The following is a 24,887-nucleotide window of genomic DNA, read 5'->3' as shown; positions in this document are numbered from 1 at the left end:
AATGCTTCTCAGAGACTTCTCATAGTGCAGTCAGCAGATGACCATATTTAACCATATAACAGCACATCGGATCAACACATTCATCAATAAATTAACCGTAAACTTCTGAAGATCATCATTTCATTTCTTTAATTCATAACAAAAAAGACACCAACAAAAAGTCAACAATAAACATTATACGATTATATAACCTTGTATGAGCTCCTTACAATCTTCGAAAAGAAAACAAAAAGAAACAACTTCAAAATATCTTCAACACTTCAACAAAAACAAACTTCAAAATAACATTAACACTGCAAAGCTTCAATAGAAACAAAAACATAAACAACTTTAGGATATCAGCCTGCTACAACTCCTCCTACCTCTTATCTTCCTGCTACAACCACTCCAGCCCCTAACTTCACAACTTCTCCCCCTTTAAACAGAAAAGAAATACTACTCCTGATTTGGAGCACCAGTACTAGAGGAGAGAATAAGTGTCTTCAGGTGTCGAACAAGCAAATCAACCTCCAATCTCCTATCAGTCAGCATATTTATAGATGCAAAAATTGATCGAGACTCAGTTGTAAGTGTATTAATTATCCTAGAGGCTAAGTCACGATGAAAAAAGAATCCTTCGGCATTTTCTTTTACATCATCAGTATCAAACATATAGGGTTCCTATAGGGTCTCATATCATGTTGTACATCAGGAACATGACTTCCAGGAAATAGCTTGTAACTCAATGATAATGTCTTTGCGTCAGGACCAGAAGCATCATTTGGAGTCAAAATCTCAACATTCAGATGAACCAGCAGACTTGAGAAGAACTGAGGTAGAGGTATAGGAATCTTAACACCAAATATTCCTACATATCTCAAAAGCTAATTATATAGAAAGAAGCCAGCATCCACAGTATCATCATTGCAGATTTGATAAAGAAAAGTCCTCAAAGCAACAAAAACACTGGAAGCATATAAAGAGGGAAACCAGTTAGCAATGCCAATTTTATGAAGAATAACATATTTGATACTTAGTGAAACAGCTGGAATCCCATTCGCATACCATATAGACAGAGTTCCTCTAGATAGTACAGAAGCTAAAACATCATTGGATGGCTGTGAAGGAGTAGAGCTAGGTTCCATAGTGTTTCCCAAGCATCCATTGATTTCAGTAGGAGAAATCTTAAACTTCAAACCTCAAATATACAGTATGTGGTAATTGAGACTGCTCGAATTGTTAAATTCTGAAGGAAAATTTACTATAACTCTTTTATCAGCTGAGGATAGAATGACCTAACATTAGAAATCGTTTTGGATAATCCTGCTTTAGCAATCAAGTTCATAACACTTAAGTAGGAATAGTGCTTATCAGCCACATTCACCTCATCTGCAATACGCCTCTACATTACATATTTCCACCTTTGCACACTTTCTTCGAGATGAAACGAGATTTCATCAATGGGGATAGATGGAATATTCGGTGGAATCTTCTTCCTTCTTGTTTTCGTAGTAATGTTGTGACGACTTGGTTGTGATTTCTTCCTTTTCGATCTTGGTTCAACTCGAGGTTGTCCAAATTTAGTTTGAGGAGGATTCACATTTGGTGCCACATCCTTCGATGCACTATTATCAGTTGGTTCAACATGATCATCAACATTTACATTAGGATTCTCTTTAACATTATTTGCAATGTTCCACCCATATTATCAGTACACTGACCCACAGGGTTAGGATTAAGAACAGATTGTTGAACATCAACTGGTGAACTGGTTTGAACAGGAGACCTGACTGGTGGAGAATAACCAGACTGTCCAATGTTTTCATTTGTGGTAGAGGGTTGACCAAGTGTTGGAACAAATATATCTTCAGAGAAAGAACTATTGTAAGAGTGAACTGAAGTTTTAGGAACATTGGCTACGGTGGGCTCAACGTTAGAAAATAAACCATTTTTTAACAACTTAGCTAGTGAAACATCATCTCGTTCATCCTAATCCATTTCAGAAATATGAGACTTAGAGACAACCATTTTAGTTTTGACATTCTCAGTAGCACTACTAGCAATGTTCTTATCATGCACAAACAAATTTGGGATATCAGAAGAATTTACCTGACTCTTTTCAGATGGCAGACAATAAGGTCTTCGAGAGGGAGTGCTCTTAAATCAACAGCCCCTCATTTGAATGCCATGCATGTTGGTTCGAGTGTTAGGAGCTTTAGTGACAGCTTTGGGCGATAGAGCTTGATATTTTCCTTTACATGTATTCACCATTTTTGAATCCGAAAGAAAAACTTCAAGAATATGTACTCTGGAATTTTGAAGATGAACAAGTTTCTTAAAGATAAGGGGACTTAAAATAAAAGTACTTCCCATTTAAAGAATAAGTGCCCTATAATAAAGGCTATTTTGGCACTAATGTGCCAATTAATGAAAACCATGATGCCTTTTCTTCACGTCTCCCTAAATAAATAATAAAATTAAATTTTATAAACTCCTAAACCAACTCTTAAGTGTTCAAAATAACCTGCATGTAGTGATTTATTAAATATATCTGCCAACTGAAGGTTTGATCGAATATGCTTAAGCGTATTTATTTTACCCTTTATAAGCTCCATGATAAAATGATGTCAGATGTCAATATACTTAGTCCTACTGTGCTGTACTGAATTTCTAAAAATATTGATTGCACCCATATTATCACAATAAAGTGTCATAATATCTTGTTGAATACCATATTCTTGTAGCATTTGTATCATCAAAATAAGTTGAGTACATCCACTTCCCGCTGCGATGTATTTTGCATCAGCTGTAGATAGCGATGTATTTTACATCAGCTGTATATCATCTACATATATTTGTGCAACTATCAAACCTTTGTCAGATTTATTCATAAATAAAGTCTTATCAACACCTCCTTTAGAGTATCCTTTATGACCAAGATAAATTGTGAGTCATTCATACCATGCTCTGGGTGCTTGCTTTAGACATTATAGAGCTTTATTGAGTTTATACACATGCTGAGGATACACTGGATCAATAAAACCCTTAGGTTGAGCTACATAAACTTCTTCATTTAAGTACCCATTTAGAAAGACACTTTTAACATCTATCTGATACAATTTGAACTTACGAACACATGATATGTTGAGTAAAAGGCGAATAGCTTCAAGTCTAGTTACAGGTATAAAGGTTTCATCAAAATCCACTCCTTCCACCTGAGAGTAACATTGAGCAACCAATTTGGCTTTGTTTCTTGTTACATGTTCTTTCTCATCTATTTTATTTTTAAATATCCATTTAGTTCCTATAATGTTTGCTTCCTCAGGTTTAGGAACCAAGGTCCATACATTCTTTCGTTTAAATTGCAATAGTTCTTTTTGCATTGCATTTATCCAAAACTCATCTTTGAGAGCTTCATTCACTGATGTAGGCTCAATAGATGAAGTGTATCAAATATTAGCAATCATCTTTGCATAATCAATATTGTCCTTTTTTTTTTTTGCTTTGTTTTTCTTTCGTATCTGAAACCAATCCGTTCTTGAACTCTTGCAAATGAATTGAAAGTTGATGGATATGTTGAGTCATTTCTCCCAATGAACGTTGAATTTCTTTTGTTGCTTTCTTTATTTCCTCAAATGCTATGGAATCAAAGTAGTGATTTTGTTGGATTCTTAAATATGTTTCAATCTCATAGTGGGTATAGGACTCATCCATTGATTTTCTTGAATCAATCTTTTTTTTTTATCGTCTTTCATAACCAAAAGAATAATTTTGAGTCTTGAACGTTCTTCAACCAAAAGAATAATTTTGAGTCTTGAACGTTCTTCATGGATGGTAAGAATCCATTCTTGATGATTCTTTAATTCATCCAACTTCCAATCCTCATGTTGATTTCTTGAACAATGGATTTGATTGGATCGATGGGCCATTTTTCGATATTTTTGTCTTCTTATTTTGTCCAAACTGCCTTAGAAACACCATTGGAGTCACTAGAATCACTAGAATCAAATTTCCAATTTGATAATGATAGGTTCTTTGAGAAAATCCAGAATGGCCGAAATTATAATGTTGAAATTCTTCTTCTGAATCACTTGAATCAGAACTCTAGCATTGTTTATGGAAGTAAAATTGATTTTCTTGTCTATACCAACGATTGGTTTTTTTCCTTAGACATCTTCTTTGATCAATAGTAGTAGTCCATTCTTGCAAAATCTTGATAAATCTTTGATGTCTTCTTTCTTTCTTGGAATTTTAAGTGTTCTCCCTAATTAGACGCGTTGTTTGGAAACAAGCACAACACTCAAAGCCCCCTCTCGTGATCGGCGTCAACAAGAGTTTTCTGATCTTCCACCGACGACAGTCAACATAGGCCTAAATGGTTGTTGATCTGATACAAAAATTGATGTAGTCTAAGTAACCTCAAGGAGAAATCCTCCAAGAACCAAGATTCTGAATCTTTTATTAGAATGAATAATGTGCTTAATACAAAGGAAATAAAGAAAGCAAATTTTTGTTGATGTATGCTAAGTTGCTTAAGACTTCTATTTATAGAGTTCTATTACAATTGGGGGTAAAAAGTGAATTAACCTATAATATTACCTAATTACCCAAAACCCTTAGTCTTCTTACATCAGTTTTTTGGACACCAAATATAATAGAATCAAATAGTTTCTTGTGAGATTGAGGTACGTTTGGAGGCCATCTACTTAGGATTCAACATCTTTTTTGTTCTTTTGGCAACCAACATATATATAGACTTGTAAATACATACCGCCATTAACATTGTTTCTAGCTTATGGCTTATCTTCCTACTTTTCTCAGTCATTTTTTATTGATGTTGGATAAATCCTTTTAATAGATGGGTTCCTAATTGACCGGATAAGTTATACATTGAAGATTGATTGCTTCGCATTCATTACAAGTATTTGGAATGGAGCTCAGAAAAAGTTATATGTTCTTGTTTTGTCATTCATCCGTATCAATAAATTAACTACTCTTCATATACAATATGGTATTTTCTATTATTTAATTCTTATTTTTCGATTAAGGCTGAATGTGAGTGTGAAAAATCTATCTCGTTTAGATTCAGGGAATGGATTGTTTACCATAGATTATCCAAGTGGAACAATTAAGATTGAATTGTAACAATGTTTCTCCAAGTAATAAAAGAAGAATGTGAACTACTATTCGTTTGTTAAAATATTGGTATAATTAAATTTATCATAACCCATCGGCATAAATTTTTGAGTTAATTGATATTTAACATGGTATCAAAGTAAAAGGTAATTTGTTCAAACCCTTGTAATATCATTTTGATTCTCAATCAATATTTATTTTCACATGTTGGACTTTCTACAAATTTTTAAGCCAACAAGTAAGAAGTGTGTACAATATTGATATCATTAAATGTATGATAATCATCGACTTAAGCTTTTGGATAAATTTGTGATTAAATAGTCTTTACCTCCTTTATGTCTTGTTGGGCTAGATGTTGAACTACTTTAATTTGATACAATAAATGCAGGAACTAAGTATGGATAACAAAATTTCCTTATTGTCTATATATATTCGAACCATGTTTAGTGGGAAAATATGTCTTTCTGAATCTTATGGTTATTATTTGCGTTTGAATAGATATATCCCCTTATTGATCCTACAAAGTTGATTATGTAGATGCATGTTGATAATTATCAATGGCACGAGTTCTTTCCATACAGTAACGTCTTATTATTGTAAAGATATTAAACTTCCATAAAACTTTGTTGCAAGATGCTATTGCTACTATTATTACTAATGGTTATTTGGGAATAATGATAAGTGTCATATAATGTTGGGGTTATTATAGCAATATATATAGGCTTCAATTGTCCTGGTAAGTGAACTAGAATTTGGTCTACATTTAAGGTGCTTGTTCTACTATTTCTGCACATCACATGACATGTTGTACTAATGTTTCTTTTCCTTACTGTTATGAGTGGGTTTATTTTATGGATGCACAAATTTGGTATGCAATATTTTCAACCATCTTTGGAGGTATTCATGGAGCCTTCAGTCATCTGGGTGAGGTTAGTGCCAAGTATCTTTCTAATGAGTGAAAGTTATACTATCACCAACAATTAAAGAGAATCTAGTAAATACTTACAATTCTTTTTTTGTTTTGGGGTAGTATTATAAAATTAGACATTCCTTTTGCAGTTTATCGACCGTTGAATTTAGACCTGGGTGAATGAAATTTTCTTTGTGGTATTATTTTCCAACCTTAGTATGTTTTAGATAAGGACACTTGGCATGTTGCGATCCAGTTTTGAGGCCATCCCCTCAGCCTTTAGTGAACGACTGGTTCCATCATCAGATAGGGATTTTCAAGGCAAAGAACCTGGTACTGTTGGTTCATAAGTCATTTATATGTCTTTTTTATTATAAAAAACTAATGATAATAATGTTATTTAGAGGTTGAGTAATTGGTCAAATAATTTAAAATTTCATAATGACTTTTTAAGAATAGTTTAACTTGTGCGTTCCAATTCTATCTAAGGAGGCCATCCTTTCAGCTTATAATTAATGACTTCTAGCCATTACTCTAGTTATTCATTTTGCTGTATAAAATGTACTCTTCCATCATAGGATGAATCTCTAGCAAGGAAGAATATCACCAACTTCTCTCATGTGTGGAATGTGTTCATACTAACTATGCGACAAGCGGACCTGATCAGTAAAAGGTCATGGAGCAGATGAAGACCCAAATGATAACTCTGATGGCAAGAAGGGGTAGAGGTTTGAGAATATTAACATAGAACTTACACAAACCAAAACATGGATAGAAAAGGTTTTCTTAGCTATCATTGTATGTCATCTAAAAACGATGGTTTATACCATATTGCTTTTGTTAAAGGTCGTTAGGCTTTCTTTGCTTTTAACTGTCAAGGAATCAATAATTAATGTGCCTCAAAACTTGGATGCCCGTCTGCATACGTATTCTTTGCAAATTCCTTATTTATGACCTTGCCTAAATCTCCTAAAGTCCAGGACATGCTATCTTTTAGGTTCGTTATTTTGGATTTGTCTTTCATGTTTCAATCTTCATTTTGATAAGAAGTGCATGCTTTCTTTTGTTTGTTTGTCTTATGAGAAAAGGGATACTTTCTATTGTGTTTGAAGTTAATAGTATGTTCATTGGCAATTGATTGAATTCATTTCATTTGGAGGTTTTATTTATTTTTCTAAATCTTTGTATGGTGGTTGTTGTTTTTGTCTTTGGTTTTTAGTTTGAAAATAAGGTCATGAGTAAAAAGAGAGAACTTAATAACTTGCTGAAGTGATTTTTTTGTCGTGTGTGCAATTTTTCTTTGCTATTAAAGAAAAGTTAAGTTGTGGCTCAAAAGCTCGCAATACCACAGGAGCAAAATGGTGGTTTTTGCCTTCATGAGTGTTTGTTTGTTTGTTAATGAGCTCTCCCTCCTACTTTTGATCACTAGCGTCAATTATTTCATGTTCTTGATCATAAACATGAATTTATTCATTTGAGCATTTTCTTATTGTTGTCTATTGAGATGTAGTTATATTATTGTTTATTCTATTTCACCTACTGTTTTGACAACTCAGTTTTCTTGCTGTTTCATGATTAGTGTTTTAACCCCTTATTACAAAGAATATGTCCTTTCTTCCGATGAGGAGCTTAAGAAGGAGAATGAAGATGGAATATCCATTTTGTTCTATCTCTAAAGGATATATCCTGGTGAGCTTTATCTTCCTTCCTTTTTCCACATTTAATGCCATGAACAGCAACTTACACTATCAAGAACAGGTTGAAAGAAATTCCCTCCCTCTCTCTGCCTTTTTTCTTTGTTTGAATTTATGGATCCTAACCTTAACACTTGCAATGTCTATAAATCTTGATGATTTATCAATACGAGGTATGATGTATTACCGTGATGCGCTTCAGCTTCAAATCTTTCTGGAATGTGCTGGGGAGAACATTATGTTTTCTAAATCTATTTTACTATTATCATGAGATTCAAAATCTAACCCAATTTTGTTCCCAAACTGAGTTTGATATCTATAAGTTCTTATTTACTTGGCAGTTGGTTAGTTATTGAAACATGAACTTAAATGAAAAGCGGGAAAAAACATTCTTTGATCGTGTTCAAGCTCCAGTTGATCTGAAATTCACTTATGTTGTCTCATGCCAAGTCTATGGTGCTCAGAAGAAGTATGATGATGAACGTGACTGAAAATGCTGTAGTAATATTCTCAATCTGATGTTAAATTGAGTCGGATGTTAATATTGTTGCTATCCTTTACACTGTACAAAATCCACACAAAAGTACATTGTTTTTATAATGGGTATAATTAAATAGATAAATAATATTGTGCAGGTATCCATCTCTACGTGTTGCTTACATAGATGAAAGAGAGAAGACAGTAAATGGGAGGCCCCAAAAGTTTTATTACTCAGTTCTCGTGAAGGGAGGTGATAAATTAGATGAGGTATAGGAGAGTAGCTTCTAAATTTTACACTTACTCGCAGTTATATTAGGAGTTGCAGTCTCTTGCTAGTTGCTTCCAATTCTGCATGTAGTGTGCCACAAATATTTAAAAGTTTTGTTTCCTACGTAGGATTCAGTGATAGTTCGGAGTAAGAAGTTACGCCTATTCCAGAAAATTATTAAAAATAAATAAATACTTGGAGTTGGGCTTTATTTGACCACAAATTTTCTACTACAAAATTTGAGGTATGGTATACTTCTACTTTAATTCTTTGAACAACTGATAAATATAATCGATCATTCTCCAGCCTTTATCCGTAGTCATGCGGTAATATAGATGCCTTGGTTATGTTCCTCACTGAAGAGTAGCAGCTGCAGCTAGGAGTTAACTTTTTGCGGGACTTTCCCTAGAAGTTGCTGTTCTAATTGCTTGTTATGTCTTTAGGCAATCTATCGAATCAAGCTTCCAGGTCCTCCAACAGTAGTTGGGGAATGAAAACCCGAGAATCAAAATCATGCCATTATTTTCACTCGTGAACAAGCTCTGCAGACCATAGACATGATAAACCAAGTGATTACCTCTCCATCTTCAGTTGAAATAGTTCAGCATGACACCTCTTTACTGTCTCCAATTCATTGAATGATTATTATTGTAGGAAGTTGACAGTTGCAAGTTTACTAGTTTAAAAAATTTATGTTCTCTTATGATCAGACAACTATTTTGAAGAAGCTTTCAAAATGAGAAATGTTTTAGAAGAGCTCAAGAAAAACCATCATGCAGATCGAAAACCCACCATATTGGGTTTGAGGGAGCATATCTTCACTGGAAGGTCTAGGTTGAATCTAGTAACTACTATACAAGAAAGTAACTGGTCAATTTTCAATATAGACATTTGGTTTGACATCTGGTGGTTGACAATGTTTTATACTTGTTTCTCCCCTTATCTTTTGCAGTGTTTCATCTCTTGCTTGGTTCAAGTCCAATCAGGAGATTAGCTTTGTAACTATCGGATTAGCTTTGTAATGCCTAGTGCGTGTTTTATACTTGCTTGGTTCATGTCCAATCATTTCATCTTTTTGCTTTGTAATTTATGCAAGCTTTTGATATTCTTCTACTCTGTAGTGCCTAGTCCGCATTATCACTTTCCTTCCCATTTTCTTTGGTTTAGTACTAGTTGTTTATTAGTGCCTTGCACGTATTTATACCTTAAACTTGTATGATTGAAAGAAATAATATTGAAAAGGTATTTTACACAAGATCTCCTTTGATCACCTGCTCTAATACCATTTTAAATCATGGATTGACTCTAAAGTTTAAGCCAATGTCTGAAGAAAATTTTAACATTATTATCATCTAACACATTCAATTATTATTATTATGTAACATAAGTGGTTATGGATTCGCATAAGTAATAAACTATATCATGGATATGATCACCAATATCTAAAAATTGAAAAAAGGGCCTAGTCAATTTTATCCATGTTTATAAATTACAACCTGTGTTTTCTGACTATGTACAGTTAACATTTCTCACTTCTCCAGAAGTTATAAACCTACGTTTTTCATGCTACTGGTTACAATATGTATTTTGGGGGTGAAAAACCATTCTTATTTGTTTTGAATTTAAATTGATATGATTTATTAGAGCCTTATTATCATGGATCAAGTTCATAAGCTCACATGTCACTTTGAAAGGGTACGTTTCCATTATGGTCATCCTGATATATTTGACAGAATCTTCCATATAACTAGGGGTGGCCTCAATAAAGCTTCTAGAGTCATTAACCTAAGCGAGGATATATTTGCTGGTAATTCTTATTTCAATCAAAGGTGATACGCAGATAAATTCCACCTGTCAATTAATTGTGCTAATTTTAACAGGACATAATTCAATGCTTCGTGGGGGGTTTGTAACACATCATGAGTACATCCAAGTAGGCAAGGGGCGAGATGTGGGGATGAACCAAATATCACTTTTTGAGGCAAAGGTTGCAAATGGAAATGGAGACCAGACACTCGGTCGTGATGTTTATAGGCTTGGACGTCGTTCTGACTTCTATAGGATGTTGTCATATTTCACAACTGTTGGATTCTACTTCAGCAGTATGGTATTATTTCCATAAGCAAGATTTCTTTTAGTAGTATTAAGACATAATTTATATATGGCTTTGCACTATCCTTGAGTAACCGCTTAAGATTAACATGTGGGCTCTTCATTTCCAATAGGTTAAATATTTACTCAGTCACCTGTTTGTGTGCTTGTATTTCTAACTAATATCTCTTCTTAAGTAGTATATAGAAAGATGTAATTGCTTCTACTAACTGTGCTCTTTATGTAAATATTACAAGAATGGTACATATTAATAAATTTCCGGCAAAGATGCTATATTTTTTTTTACCCAAAAACTTCACATGATTTTTAGTTAGCTTTGAATTTATGAACATGATTTCTAGTTGGCTATTTCTAACTTGATTTAATTTGGATACTTGATGAGCTATATTAAGATATCTTGGTAGGCTTGAACTTGTGGATAGTTTTTGTGAGTGGCTGAATCTTTATTGTAGTATGAGTTCTAAGACCAATGAACACCAATTGGTGGACCAAAATCTCCTTCCAAAATTGAGGAGGCCTACAGTAAATGATTATTCTTTGAAAATTCACAAATGGTGCTTTCTATTGCTTGTGTGTTTGTCATAATAGCAAGGATCATTCTAAGCTTTTGAATTATACATCTCGCAGGTGACTGTGCTTACGGTGTATTTATTTCTATACGGGAGTCTATACATGGTTATGAGTGGTATTGAAAGGGAGATTCTTGATACCGCTTCCGTGCATTAGACTAAGGCTCTTGAAGAGGCTTTAGCTACCCAGAGTGTATTTCAATTAGGTTTGTTGCTGGTACTGCCAATGGTCATGGAAATTGGCCTTGAAAAAGAATTTCGGACTGCCCTTGGTGATTTTGCTATCATGCAGCTGCAACTAGCTTCTGTTTTTTTTCACATTCCAGCTTGGAACTAAAGCACACTTCTATTGTCGAACAATCTTGCATGGAGCTTCTAAATATAGATCTACTGGCAGTGGGTTTGTTGTTTTTCATGCAAAATTTGCTGATTTAGGATCTAATTCTAGGTCACGTTCTAGGAAGGATTCAAACATAGTTTTATCCATATACTAGGTAACAGAGAGTCAAAATTTCAATAAGTTGTTACAATTCAATTAGGACTAGAAGGCATATAATTTATAGACTACGAAACAAAGATTCAAATGATTATGTGAACTAGTCTTTTCACGTGCAATATTCTTTTCTTGCAAGGAGATACAATTCGAAAGGAAAATTTCAAGAAACTTATTTTCTTCCAATAAGTAGATTCGGAATTAAGGTAAGGAATGACATATATGAAAATAAGGGCCTCCATTCAAAAAAATTGTGAAAAATGTCACCTGATCCGTAGGTGGAGACGAATTATGGTAATTTATTCCAATCCGAGACATAAACAAAGACAAGGATAATTTTTTATTAAAAAAAAAAAAAAGACCCCTAAAGGCCACCCACAAAATACACATAAAAATAAATTAAATGATCCATTTTAACATGAAATTGATATATCCATATATTTCTGACTTAGATTTATGAGATGATAAAGTAGGGCAAAACCCATACCAGAAATAAGTTCACGTAGAAATGGACGTATTAAATCACGTAAAAGTACGTGCAGTCAAAGGGCACTATTCATGTTCGAGCAAGTTTAAATAATACAATTGTGACTGTTACAAATGTGTGGAGTCGGGTAATTTCTTGGTCCTCCGCTAGTACGTATGGATATATTCAAAGTACAAGAAGAGGGCATCACCTGTCGCTCAAATGCAGAAAATGTTATTTGGGCAGTAGTGATCAAGGGAAGCAACAAGCTGAAGTTATGATAAAGGGCCTCGATCTCGAAAGATATGCAACATTAAGAGCTATTGGGAGAAGCGGTATACTATCAAGTTTCATACGGGATGTAACCCCTATGCCACATAATGGACGTAGGCCCTCTAAAAATCGAAGTGTGTAAAAATAAACATTGAAGAGAACTTTCAAGACACTACAAGAAGTAGAGGTTCTGTTGACGCACATATGCGTTGTCATAAATTAAAAATGCACTGGGAAAGGCTATGGTGACATAGAAACGCACGTTGGGAAGCATGTCGTGAGTGCGACATCGTGATACGAAAAGTCGACGCACAAACGAGACAATGTCGACAAAGGGGTAATGTCGACGCATGATTTGCCGACATGGCCAACACGTCAACAATGGGTTAATGCCGAAGTCTGGTTAGAGAGTCGCAAATAGGGTATTGTCAATGTTCGATCAACGCGTCGACAATATGGTATAGTTGATGTCGTCGTGTATGTCGGATTAATTGAACCACCGACGAGGCGTCGACATACCTTGTGTCGATGCACATTAGTAGAGGCATCCATTCTCGACGCATTTGGTGCGTTGGGAAAACTTTTTTATAATATTTAATAATTTTTTTATTATTTAATTTTTATTTATTTTGCTATTAGGATTGAATTCGATTTAAATACATTCAAATTCTAAAAACAATTAACGTAAATTTAATAAAATATCAAATCATATTTATATTAAAATTAATTCAAATATACAAAAAAAGACACGTTTGTAGTTCAGAAAGTACATGAATAATGAAAACTAAAAACAAAAAACTAAAAACATAGTGCAAGCGGTGTGGACGCAGTTACCTCATTTCTTTGAACCTACAATGACACAAAATTAAGTTTAAATATATATCACCAATAAGAAATTAAAGAACGTAAAAGTTGAAAATTACGTATCTCAATGAAATCAATGTCCTCTCGATGCCCGAGTGAGTTCTTCAATCATCTTCTTCATTTCTTCTATTTGTCGAGCATTTTCTTCATACTTTCGGTTACTTTCTTCTTCTACTCACGAAGATGAGATTTTAGCACGTAACCTCCCTGGTGTGCATCTCTTCCTCGTGGGATGGTGACGAAGACTTACCAGTAGAGTGTTGGGACTTTGGCCTAAGGTCCAACAAAGACCTTTTGAGTAGCTCGGTGGTCTACCCAAGTCTGTCTTGTATATCTCGTCCCCAGAGAGTGGTTCAGAACCCTCTAGGGTAAGTCAGGACTGAAGTTTCAGCATTTGATTCTGCAATAAAAAATTTATTAACTAACTAAAACGTTTAAATTAAATGTTGTGCAAAATAAGACAAAAGTGTCACAAAAACTTACATAAGCATACGCAGATGTTGACGAAACAAACTAGCCACCCCGAGCGTATGTTTCCTTCAATATTCAATAATGTACCGACCAAGTTGTGATAAACGTTTTTTTCAATATGCATTACATCCAATTTATGACATATTAGTAGACTTGGCCAGTAAGACAGTTAAAAAAAAAAATACTTCTCTTCGTCCAATTCAAAGTTCTCTATCTATTTTTTATCTATTAGTGATGGATGTTTACTCATCATTGAAAACTCCAGGGGATCTAGTTGTTCCAAGATATCATGCCCATTCAATCTAACTGGACGAGATCTATGCTGTACACTTCCATCATGTAGCTTACTTTTATGCGCAACATGATTATCTGAAAGATAACATCAGTGTCCCATGAAAGCTATTTTTCGTCTTATCTCGAATGACGATTTATCTCCCATGCAACACCATACGCTGGAAAGTCATTAATCGTCCACAACAAAGATGCGTACAACTAGAAAAACTGATCGGTAAGAGAATCAAACTTACAAACACCAAGACTTCATAACTCTTTCAGTTCCTCAATTAATGGTTGACCGAGGTAAACATCAAGTTTCCTACTAGGAGATCTTTGACCGAGTATTAGAAATGACATGAAGAAGTTGGACTCTTTTAGGCATTTTCACGGTGGTAAATTGTAAGGAATTAACACCACAAGCCACATACTGTAGGCGATACTTATATACCTAAACGAATTAAACCTATTAGAAGATCCAAACGTGTTCCGTGGATCTAAAGCGAACTCAGGAAATTGAGAATCAAAATGATTCTATCCCTCTACATCAATTGGATGTCTTAGCACGTCCTTTGTTTCGACTAGTTTATCCTTATGTCATTTCATTTCAGACGAGCCGTCTTGTGATACAAACAATCTCTGTAATCTCAATAACAACGGAAAGTGCTGCAATACCTTGTGCGGAATTTTTTCCCTCTATTAGGACGAACCTTATACCGAGACTCACCACAAGTTGACAATGTTGCAAATTCGCAAACTCCTTTTAGTACAAACACAATCGTACTTACACGCATGAATCGTCTCATATTCGAAGCCCAAGTCACCCAGTTTTTGTTTCACTTCATATAAAGAACTAGGATAGTAGTACTACACATTGGAAACACACGTTTTAATAGTTCTAATAACACGTCAAAGGACTTGTTACTCCAACTGTTGAGAACCTTGACCATGCATCAATGTAACCAAAAGTTCAGGGATGAAAATTCTGAACAGTCGGGCTATAACTCACGATGTGCTTGGTTTAATAACTCCTGAAATATATTCGCCGTCTCCTCTTCTACACCACTATTGAACGACATGTCAATCTCCAAAACTTCCTTTGTGGTTTCTTCTTGTTGTTCAATCGGAGCTTGTAAATCATGCAACATACCCAACATTTCATTGTCTTCAAGAAATGGATTACTACTGGTTCCTTCCTGGAATGGGTCACTGCTAATTTCTTCATGGAAAGGGTCACTACTAGTTCCTTCATCAAATCTTTCTATACATCTATACAAGTTCACTAGCTCTCCATGATATACCTATTATGTGTAGTAGGGGCATATTCCAATCGTTAATAAATATCTCTCTACACTCGCTAATGAGTCCCAATTCGAATTCATACATCTCTTGCATGGATACCTTATTCGTTCGTACTCATTGACGTGATACTTCACATCTTCTAAAAATTAGAAAACACCCTCTATATACTCAATCGATAACTTATTCGTAAGTTTCATCCAAGTTCATCGTTAAAGACCTAGAACATAAGTACGTGTAATTAGTCTTATAATCCTTCTCTCAAATGCTAACTTTACTCCATGAATAAGCCACACCTCACAAGTATCAAATATCCCAACTTTCACTATATCTAAGTTTAAACTAAAAAATCTATCTAACACTTCCAACTAACTAGCGTTATAAGCTACCTAACACTGCGAACAAATTATCTTGCAGTAAGAGCAACCATAATTCTAACTAAATAAAGGCTACCTTACTTCTAACAAACAAATTATGTTCACAAATAATAAACTACAGGTTACCATAATTGCAAGATAGCCACAACAAATCAATAAAATTTCTCAAATTCATCAATTTCATCAATTTAAAAGTTTCAATACAGTTAAATCTCTCTATAACAATCACTATCAAAATTTCAATAATTTAAACCTTAACATATTATAATTTTCAAAATTCCAGTCATACATATAATTTGATTCTTAAACAATTCCATATACATTTTAATTCAAAAACTCTAACAATTTCAATATACAATCTATACATACAATTTAATTAATTCCAAAAACAGTTTCTTATTCATGCAACAAATTTAATAATAAATATACATACAATATACAATCTACAACCTACAAAATATACGTACAATATATGATATACATATAACCTAATCTAAAATATACAATAGATTAATATATATTATTTTAGAAACAAAAAAAAAACAAAATACAACATTTTTACTGGTAGAGACGACGAACTAAGTGAACGATGATATAAGGATGGTGTACGGCGGACGACGACGGCAGTAGGCAGGGACTCGACGGATGGTGGCAACGGTGGACGGTGGACGTGTGGCAAACAGTCTCTCTTTTGGTCTTTCTCTTTTTTCTTTTCTTTCGTTTGTGTTTTGTGTTCTATGAAAACAAAACTCAATTAACAGGGGTTCTCCTGACGCATCCCGAAGACGTCATGAGAACCACCCAATCGCGATTCCATAAATGACTGCATCATTTTTTTCTCTATGTAAGACCGATACAGTCACTTATATCGTCGTGAAAACATTTTCAAAATCAGTTAAAACGTCACAATTTCTTGCAACGTTACCAACCTCTACGTCGGAAAAAGGTTGACCTATCATGAAATACTCATCTTTGGCGTTGTGAAAAGGTTGTCATAATTATTTAAAGGTTTAACCTTTACTGACATAGTCAACGCAACGTCGTCGTACACGGACCAACTGTCGAAGCCATGCATGTACACATCGCGATTTATATCAATTTTATTAATATTTTCCACTTTTTCCGATGTCGTGCTCTTCCATGTCAGGCGTTGTTGGATGATGATGTGTACATGCATGGCATCATAAAAATTTATATTATTATTTAAATGAAATGTTTCCGCGACATTTTTGTGAAAGGTGTCATGGATGGCTTATGCTCTTTTGAATGGTGAACGAACTTGCATAAAAGAAGGTGTGAAGGAAATCTATGCATTACCAGGTGATTAAGCAATAAACGATCTTTGATGCGATATAACTTAACTAACATGCTTGTGATTAAGACGCACTCCTCTCGGAGTCATTAAATGCCACACATGGTCACCTTTCAAGATCCAAATGACCAAGTCGCGTTAAGCAAGTTACGTTTAGAACGTTTCGCTTATAAGACTTATAGAACTTCACGTTTAAGGGTGGCAACCTCTTGACGCCTAATACCTACACTTGGTCTCCTTTCGGGATACAAATGATGGAAGTTATCTCGCTAAGGTGGAGTTTGTTTTCAAATTCCTAGCTACTTACCTTTTTGAGTAGTTGGCGATATACACTGGCCAAGTGATAAAAATAGCTCAACTCACACGATAAGAAATATAAGCTAACTTTCTTATTAAGAACTTATCATAAGACTTAAACTACAAATAATACAAAGATGAGTGAACAATAAAAAGATATATTTTCATCACTTGGAGACGAAGACGAAGACGTCGCGGAAACATTTCATTTAAATAATAATATAATTTTTTACGACGCTAAGTGAAGATGTATAAATATACATTGTATTAAAGAATATAGGACTTCAGCTACTGTACAATATAAGTAAATACAATGTAAAGAAATGTAAAAAATGGAAAGGGTAGGGATGCCGATACAAGTTAGGGGGAAGATGGGAATGAGACCTTCTTCACTTAGCCTCACAAACTCTCATTCATAGACTGACAAAAAAAGAGGAACAAATACTTTACAGATGGTGGAAAGGTTATTCCTTCCCACCAATCTCTAGGGTCGAGCCCCTGTAGGCACGAACCAGACACTTTTCTTAATGGTGATGGAGTCCTTTATATAGGTAGAATTAGGCAAGAAATCTAGTCTTCTAAGCATGTCAGCGCCAAAAGCTGCTTTTATGTTATGTCACATCAACTCCATCTACCATTTTTATCTTCTAGCGAACCTCTTCTCGCCAACTGATATAGCCTTCTCACCAAATCTTCTTGTGACTTCCTCTTCGATTTGTCAGCTTCTTCTTTTATTCATAATCTTATATTTCGACATTAAAAACAGAGTGAAACAGGCATAAAAGCTTATGTAAAGTGTATTTTCAAATATTTATGAATTTACAAGTTATTAGGGTCGGACGGTAGTAAGTCATAGCAAACCCGTAGCTATTTGTACTAAAAAGCAAGTAAGCATAATTCCTCATAGATAATAAAATATGTTGACATAAGGAGGAACGGAGTTACTAGTTATATCATTTGCAATCGCCTAAATTTCAAGAAGTTCTTCGAACCAATCATACACTTTATTAAGATTGGTAAACTAAGGGGACCTCGCTTTAAGAACCGTATATGAGAATTTCATCTCGTACGACTCAAACAGAAACATCAAAATATTGCTCATAATGGATATGTGTACTAAAAAGTTTCAAACTTCTTAATGTTATGATTCAATTTTGTGTATCAAGATACGAAAGAATCAAAATCCGAAAAAGTCTTCTTTGTAGTTATAATGCCCAAATATCATGTCGACTTATTCGTATTTATATTGATCATTAAGGGCATCTTGAATCTTCTATTTACCTATTTTTTTTGTTTTATTTGTATGTAATTCGACTTTACTCTTGTTTTCTTTATTATTGATAAAAATTATCTTGTTAAGACCCTAGGAATCAATTAAAACCTTAGATTTAGACTAGAACCACGTTGATTCAATAAAAACCTTCTAGAAAAAGTTAAAAAATTCCCTGAGTAAGAACCCTTGGATTATCACTTATTCGATGCTTATTCAATGATTGAATATAATGAAAAAAGCCAAGGAAAGGTTTATCCTTTAACCAAAATAAGTAGAAGCAAAAGAATATTATTTTTTATTTATCACTCCTAACTCTTTTTTTGGAGTCGGCCACGACGTCTGATAAGTATGAATCATAGTTCTAATATTTGTTCTAATATTTTGAAATCTACTTCATATATTCTGCTCTAGAGACTAGCCTAGACTGAATATCCAATGAGATAAAATCATCTTGATCAAGATGACCGACTTCTTCTATGTCGTATCCATAGGATCAAGTCTCACACTCATATTCCTTTTTATTGAAAAGTTATTTAGTGGGCTAAAAAGTAGAAATCTACATACTTTAGACTTTCATTTCTATTGAAAAGTTATTTAGGTGTTCTTGTGAATCCAATTTAATTACTTGAAATTCTGTTCAGTAAAATGGAAGAATTATAAATCTCCAAAATAATACATAGGAACATCGTAAATAAACCCATTGTGACACCCATTAAAGGTGTAGTTTCCCACCCATGAACCACTTTACCATATTTTGTATACAATGGTTTCAATAAATCATTACAACAGTTCGTCTTGGCCCAGATCTAGAACTATTGTCAATAGTTTGTGTAACCATAAATATTCCTATATTTTTTTTATTCAGTGAGATCTGATACCATTCAAATAAATGATTTTATTATAGATCTATTGTGGTATTGAAACTATATAATAATGGAAATAACAACCCTAGTTGCCATCTCTATATATGGTTTACTTGTAAGTCTTACTGGGTATGCCTTATATATTGCTTTTGGGCAACCCTCTCAACAACTAAGAGATCCATTCAAGGAACACAAGGACTAGTTGAGGTAACGAGCCTCAGAAATTGAGATAATGAGAAATCATTTCGCCTTTTTATTGGAAATTTACGCTGTTTGTGAAAAAAGATAGCAAAAATAATTATTCCTAGAGTTAAGACTAAGAGGAATGTATAAACCAATGCTTCCATAGATTTGATTTCAGTTTACAATTATAGTTTTGAAAAAAGATAGCAAAAATAACTATTCCTAGAGTTGAGACTAAGAGGAATGTATAAACCAATGCTTCCATAGATTTGATTTTAGGTTACAATTATAGTTTCCATACCTGTTTAGTTGGGATCTTTTTATAGATTAAAAAAAGATTAAGATAACAGTCAAAGAAATGAAAAGTCAGCAATCCAAATAAAGATTTATTTGGTACCCTATCTATGTCAAATCAAAAAATAAAGGAAGAAAGAACAGAGAAATCTTGTATCATACTAGATTCTTTTTGTAGTTGGATCTCTGAGTTTTTAGAATGCCCCAAATTCTACTTGAGCGTCCAAATCTAGGTCAATACCAGCAAAGACACCTTTGAACAAGGTTCTCGCACCATGCCAAATGTGTCCGAAGAAGAAGAGCAATGCAAAGGAAGCATGCCAAAAAGTAAATCAAATCCCTTTGACTACTACAAAAAACCCCATCGGATTTCAAAGTAGCACGATCTAATTCAAAATTTTCACCCAATTGAACACATCTAGCATAGTTTTCACAGTAGCAGGATCACTAAACTCTATTGAGTTCACCGCCATAGAACTCAACAGTTACACCGACCTTTTCAACACTATACTTCGATTATACTCTTCGAAAAGGAACATCGACTCTAACAATTTTTTCTTCATCTACCAAAATAATCGAAAATGTTTCAAAAAAGGTCGACATACAACGTACAAAAAGTTCGCGTCCTTCTTTATCTGTAAAAATAGGGTGTTCTAACCAACCAACAATTATTCCATCCACGTTGTCCATGGAACCCACTCTAAATAATCCACCTTTTGTGGGATTATTTCTGATATAATCATAAAAAGCTAATTTTTTTGGGAATTTTAGACCAAGCTTATGATAGACTTTGATTTTTGGTTAACCCAGTATTAACTCTTCGATAAATTTCTTGTTGGAAGTATCCCAGATCCCATTGATAACAAGTGGGCCCAAATAATTCAATCAGGGTAATTGCTAAACCATACTATATAATTTCAGCAACAACAAAAGCTGCAAAAAATATAGCAGTGATACTACTCGAAAGAACGGTTTCAATATTTCCCATATGTAATCCTTTGTATAGACTGTGAGACCTTGATTCCAAAAAGAAGTCCTATTGAAGAAGAACTTTGTTAAGATATGCTGCTTTGACCAAGTTTAGAGAGAAGCATTCTGCGAAGAAAGATTTGATTAGAGAAAGGGTGATACGAAAAGTAGTATTCGAGTCTAAGAGCCATCACATGGAATTAAGTAACATGTTGAGGCTGCTAGCAAGGAAGAAGTTGTGTTCGGTTAAAGTGACTGGACGACCCTCTAGGGAATAGTAAAAAGTCTAATGTTTTTCAATCAGAGAGTCAGATGGCTTAAAGAAGTTTAGCTTTCCAAGGAGACAAGGTTGGCGTTTCAAGGAAAGTGTCTAAATGTTTAATGTACGTGTTAAGTTTCGGTTGATTGCAGATTGAAGGGAAATGAAAAGGTGACATGTGTAAAGCATGGAAATGACCTTTGGATTTGAAAGTTCACTATAAATAGGACCAAAGATTAGATGAAAAAGGGAAAAACATTTGCCAAACGTTATACTGAGTTGTTAAGAGTTGATTTCAGAAGCCAGTTGAAGAAAACCACGAGGCAAGAAGAGGAAGTCGAAAGCTAAAGGAAGAAATATTTGAGGCTAAGTGTTTTTGTGAGTGATCCTAATAAAACGAATGTTTTTTGTAAATGATTTTATATCCTTCTAAATGAATTGATATTGTTTATCACATCTTGACAAATCATCAAGTATCTTATGCATGGTTAACATTTTTTTGTAATCCTTTTGTTGATGATTGTTGTATCATGTATCTGTTATGTGTTGAAGGTTATATGTTGAGCTAAGGCCTCTCATGTGATCTTGGTGTTATGACGAGTAATGGTGACTAATTTATCGCAAGACGCTACTGGAGATCCCAGGTTTAACGTAAGACGCTAGTGAATATGAATCCTAGATCTAGGTGAGTAAATGTTGGTGAAAGTGAATCCCAGGTCTGAGCGAGTATGAGTTGTGTTCTTGAAATACTAGATGTTGATGAAAATGAATCCTAAATCTGAGCGAGAAATGATATGTGAAGACATTGGTTAAAGCAAATCTTAGGCTAGAGATGAGATTGAATATTACAAGATGCTGGTGGAAATCCTAGGTAAATCGTGAGACGCTAGTGAGTATGAAGCCAACGTCCAGGCAATGGGAAAATCCAAGGTCCCGTTGATGAGTAGCGATTGTTTTGATGGTTGAACCATGTGGGATCGTTGTAATTATCGTGGTTGTGTTTGATGCGATAAAAAGCTCGAGTTTATGAAGCTTAGTATTATTATTGTTTTTGTTGATGTTGAATCTGTTGTATTCCCAAAAAGGTTTTCCTAAACCCATCATTCACTAAGTCTTCGACTTACGTTTTAAGTTTTCCCTCCCCAGGTTGTCAGGCATTAAGGCCAAGTAAGGATTGAGGATCATGTATAGAAGCCAAGTAAAGGAGAGAAAGGAAGGTTGTTATGCAAACTTGTGCAGTGTCCAAGCCGTGTCATCCTAGCTTGTGTTTAAGGAGTCAGTAGGTAAGAACTTCACTCCTTAATAACAGGGGCTAGCTTCCACTTGGATTGAAAGAAGATCATCCGACACTTTAAGGTTAGAGAGGCTGAAGACACGATGGATGTGAAGGAACTAAGCTAAAGAAAGGAAGTTCTAGAGTTTGTCCCTGAAATGGTCGCTGAACGATGGAGGAGAGAAAGATAAAAATAAGGTCTTTACACCTCTAAATACTTAGCCATAAGAAGCAGTATTGAGCGGTGGAGGAAGAAAAGTGGATTAGAACTCAGTGTTAATTTTTATGCCAACGAGAAAAGAAATGTAATTGTTAAGTTAAACTTTGTGTAAAGTGTCAAGTTAATAAAAAAAACTGTTTATTTTGCTGCTTATTATTTATACTTACCGCTTAGTAATGAATTTTCTTATTGTGACAAGAATGCTAAGTAATGGAGTAAACAGGTTGCGGGTTTTTCCATTGTGTTGAGTTAAGTCTATAAGGTTCAAGGCAAAAGCCTTGCGATCAAACAAGTTGGAGTAAGTTGTTCCGTTTACTAGGCGTTCATTGCATCATCTTGCGGTGATATACGCGATGAATGCCTAGGAGGCACTTCCTCCATCTAGCCGCAGGAAGTGGCATTTGGATCAGGATGTGACATAGACGTTAGGGTGGACGAACACTAAGATGGAATAGGCCCACTAATATGTCCAATGTACCTAGTGCAGTATGATGCAAGGTTATTCCACTCAGAACAAATGGATCAAACCCTTCAACACCTCACGTAGGATTTATGGCTTGTACCTTTTCGGTTAATCTATAAGGACCGAATAACCATATTCTCGGACCATACAATTCAGTTACATGAAATGCACCAAAAACAAAGCAACCCAACCCTAGAGAAATAAATGAATTCCAAAAATCTTCGCCAAATCCAAAGAACCTATATGGTTCATCACAAAATATTTCTAGATCCGAATACACCCAAAGCCAGATAGCTGCTAAGAAGCACAATCTAGAAAACACACCTTCGTAACTTCAAATACCCGAATTCATTATAGTCCCTCCTGTGATACTCCAACCTTCCCATGAATTGGTTATTTCTAAACCAATCATAAAGGGTATAACGAACATACCTTGTCTCTACATTGGATCAAGAACATGATTAGAGGGATAAAAAAAGTACTAATTCGTATAGGCCATTGAACTGGCCCAACCAACAACTAGAGTTTTTTTCACTATATGAATAGAAAGGAAACAACCGGGATCATTCAATTCAACGGTATGAACACGATACCAAGGCAAACCCATGGAAATGCCCCTTTATCAAGGAAAAATAGACATTACATAATTTTATTGCACTAAAAAAAACTATGCTATGGACCTCCCCTTTGGGGGGATTATCTTTGAGAAAGGATTAATATTTAGTCTATTCATTTAGTAACAATGGAATAATTTGATTATATTCGTAGGAACAAAAAGAAGCAGATCTATTCTATACTCGATAAGTACCAATACGCAATGATAGATGGAAATTGATCCTATTTTTTATGAGTGAATGTATACATACTTGTTCATCATTCAAAAACCTATTTGGGAAGAAGTTTCCTTTATTAATTTTGTTTTCCTTTTTATGAACTTATTAAATCTATGTATAAAATATGCTAAAAGATAAAATATGATAAAGGCCTTTCTTATTTATTAAGACAATAAAGTCGTTGTTATGCTTCCACATCAAAGTTAGCTATAGTAATTAATTCTTTTTTCTTTGCTTTAATTCCTATTGGTGTTCCAAAAGTACCTTTTTGAAGTCTCAAAGAGGAAGAAGCATCGTGGTTGACCTATAGTGCGACTTGTTAGATATATTAGGTCATATGATATCTCTCCGTTCTCTCTCCCAATCGAGATATCCTCTCTTCACCCAAGACAGATTGATTTAATCATAAAAAATTTAAAGCATGGAGCGCAATTAAATCTATTTTTGGGGGGTATCCATATTAATATTATCACTTCGAATAATTTATGGTTTTCTTGGTTTTCTCGGCTGATAGTGAGGTTGGTCGGTCTTGGTGTCTTCGGGCAATCTTGCGTAAGCAGGATAGTCTAAAAAAACATGTTTGGATGGAGGTGGAGGATGGCAAGAGATATAGAGTGTGGCTTGATCCGTGGTTGCAAGGGGTCCCATACTTTAGTAGGTTAGGGAGAGGGTGCTTTATGATGCGGTAAGTAGGAGAGAGGCTAGACTTTCCGAGTTTGTTGGATTGAGTGGGGAGTGACGGTGGTCGCGAGTGTTAATAGAGTTGATTGATTTATGGGATAGGATTCAGGTTGTATATTAGTGTCTTAATGTTAGGGATAGATGGGTCTGGATTCCTGGTCGTCAAGGTGATTTTTCGATCGCGAGTTCGTGGGATACTATTCATCCTCAGTATGGTTGGGTTCGTTGGACAGGTTTATTGTTGGGTGGGGGGAATGTCCCCAAGCATTCCTTTTGTGCTTGTTGGCCATTAAAGATATATTG

At 34.6% G+C, this 24,887-nt stretch overlaps 2 pseudogenes; one reads left to right on the top strand and one right to left on the bottom strand.

Moving 5' to 3' along the window:
- Positions 1–7,226: 7,226 nt before the first annotated feature.
- Positions 7,227–11,642, top strand: LOC103499340 (callose synthase 7-like; annotated as a pseudogene).
- Positions 11,643–20,047: 8,405 nt separating this feature from the next.
- Positions 20,048–23,456, bottom strand: LOC127150856 (photosystem II CP47 reaction center protein-like; annotated as a pseudogene).
- Between the last annotated feature and the right edge of the window lie 1,431 nt (positions 23,457–24,887).

The sequence above is a fragment of the Cucumis melo genome, chromosome 9 (assembly GCF_025177605.1).
Source record: "Cucumis melo cultivar AY chromosome 9, USDA_Cmelo_AY_1.0, whole genome shotgun sequence".
Taxonomy (NCBI): domain Eukaryota; kingdom Viridiplantae; phylum Streptophyta; class Magnoliopsida; order Cucurbitales; family Cucurbitaceae; genus Cucumis; species Cucumis melo.
This window is presented reverse-complemented; position numbering and strand designations above follow the sequence as displayed.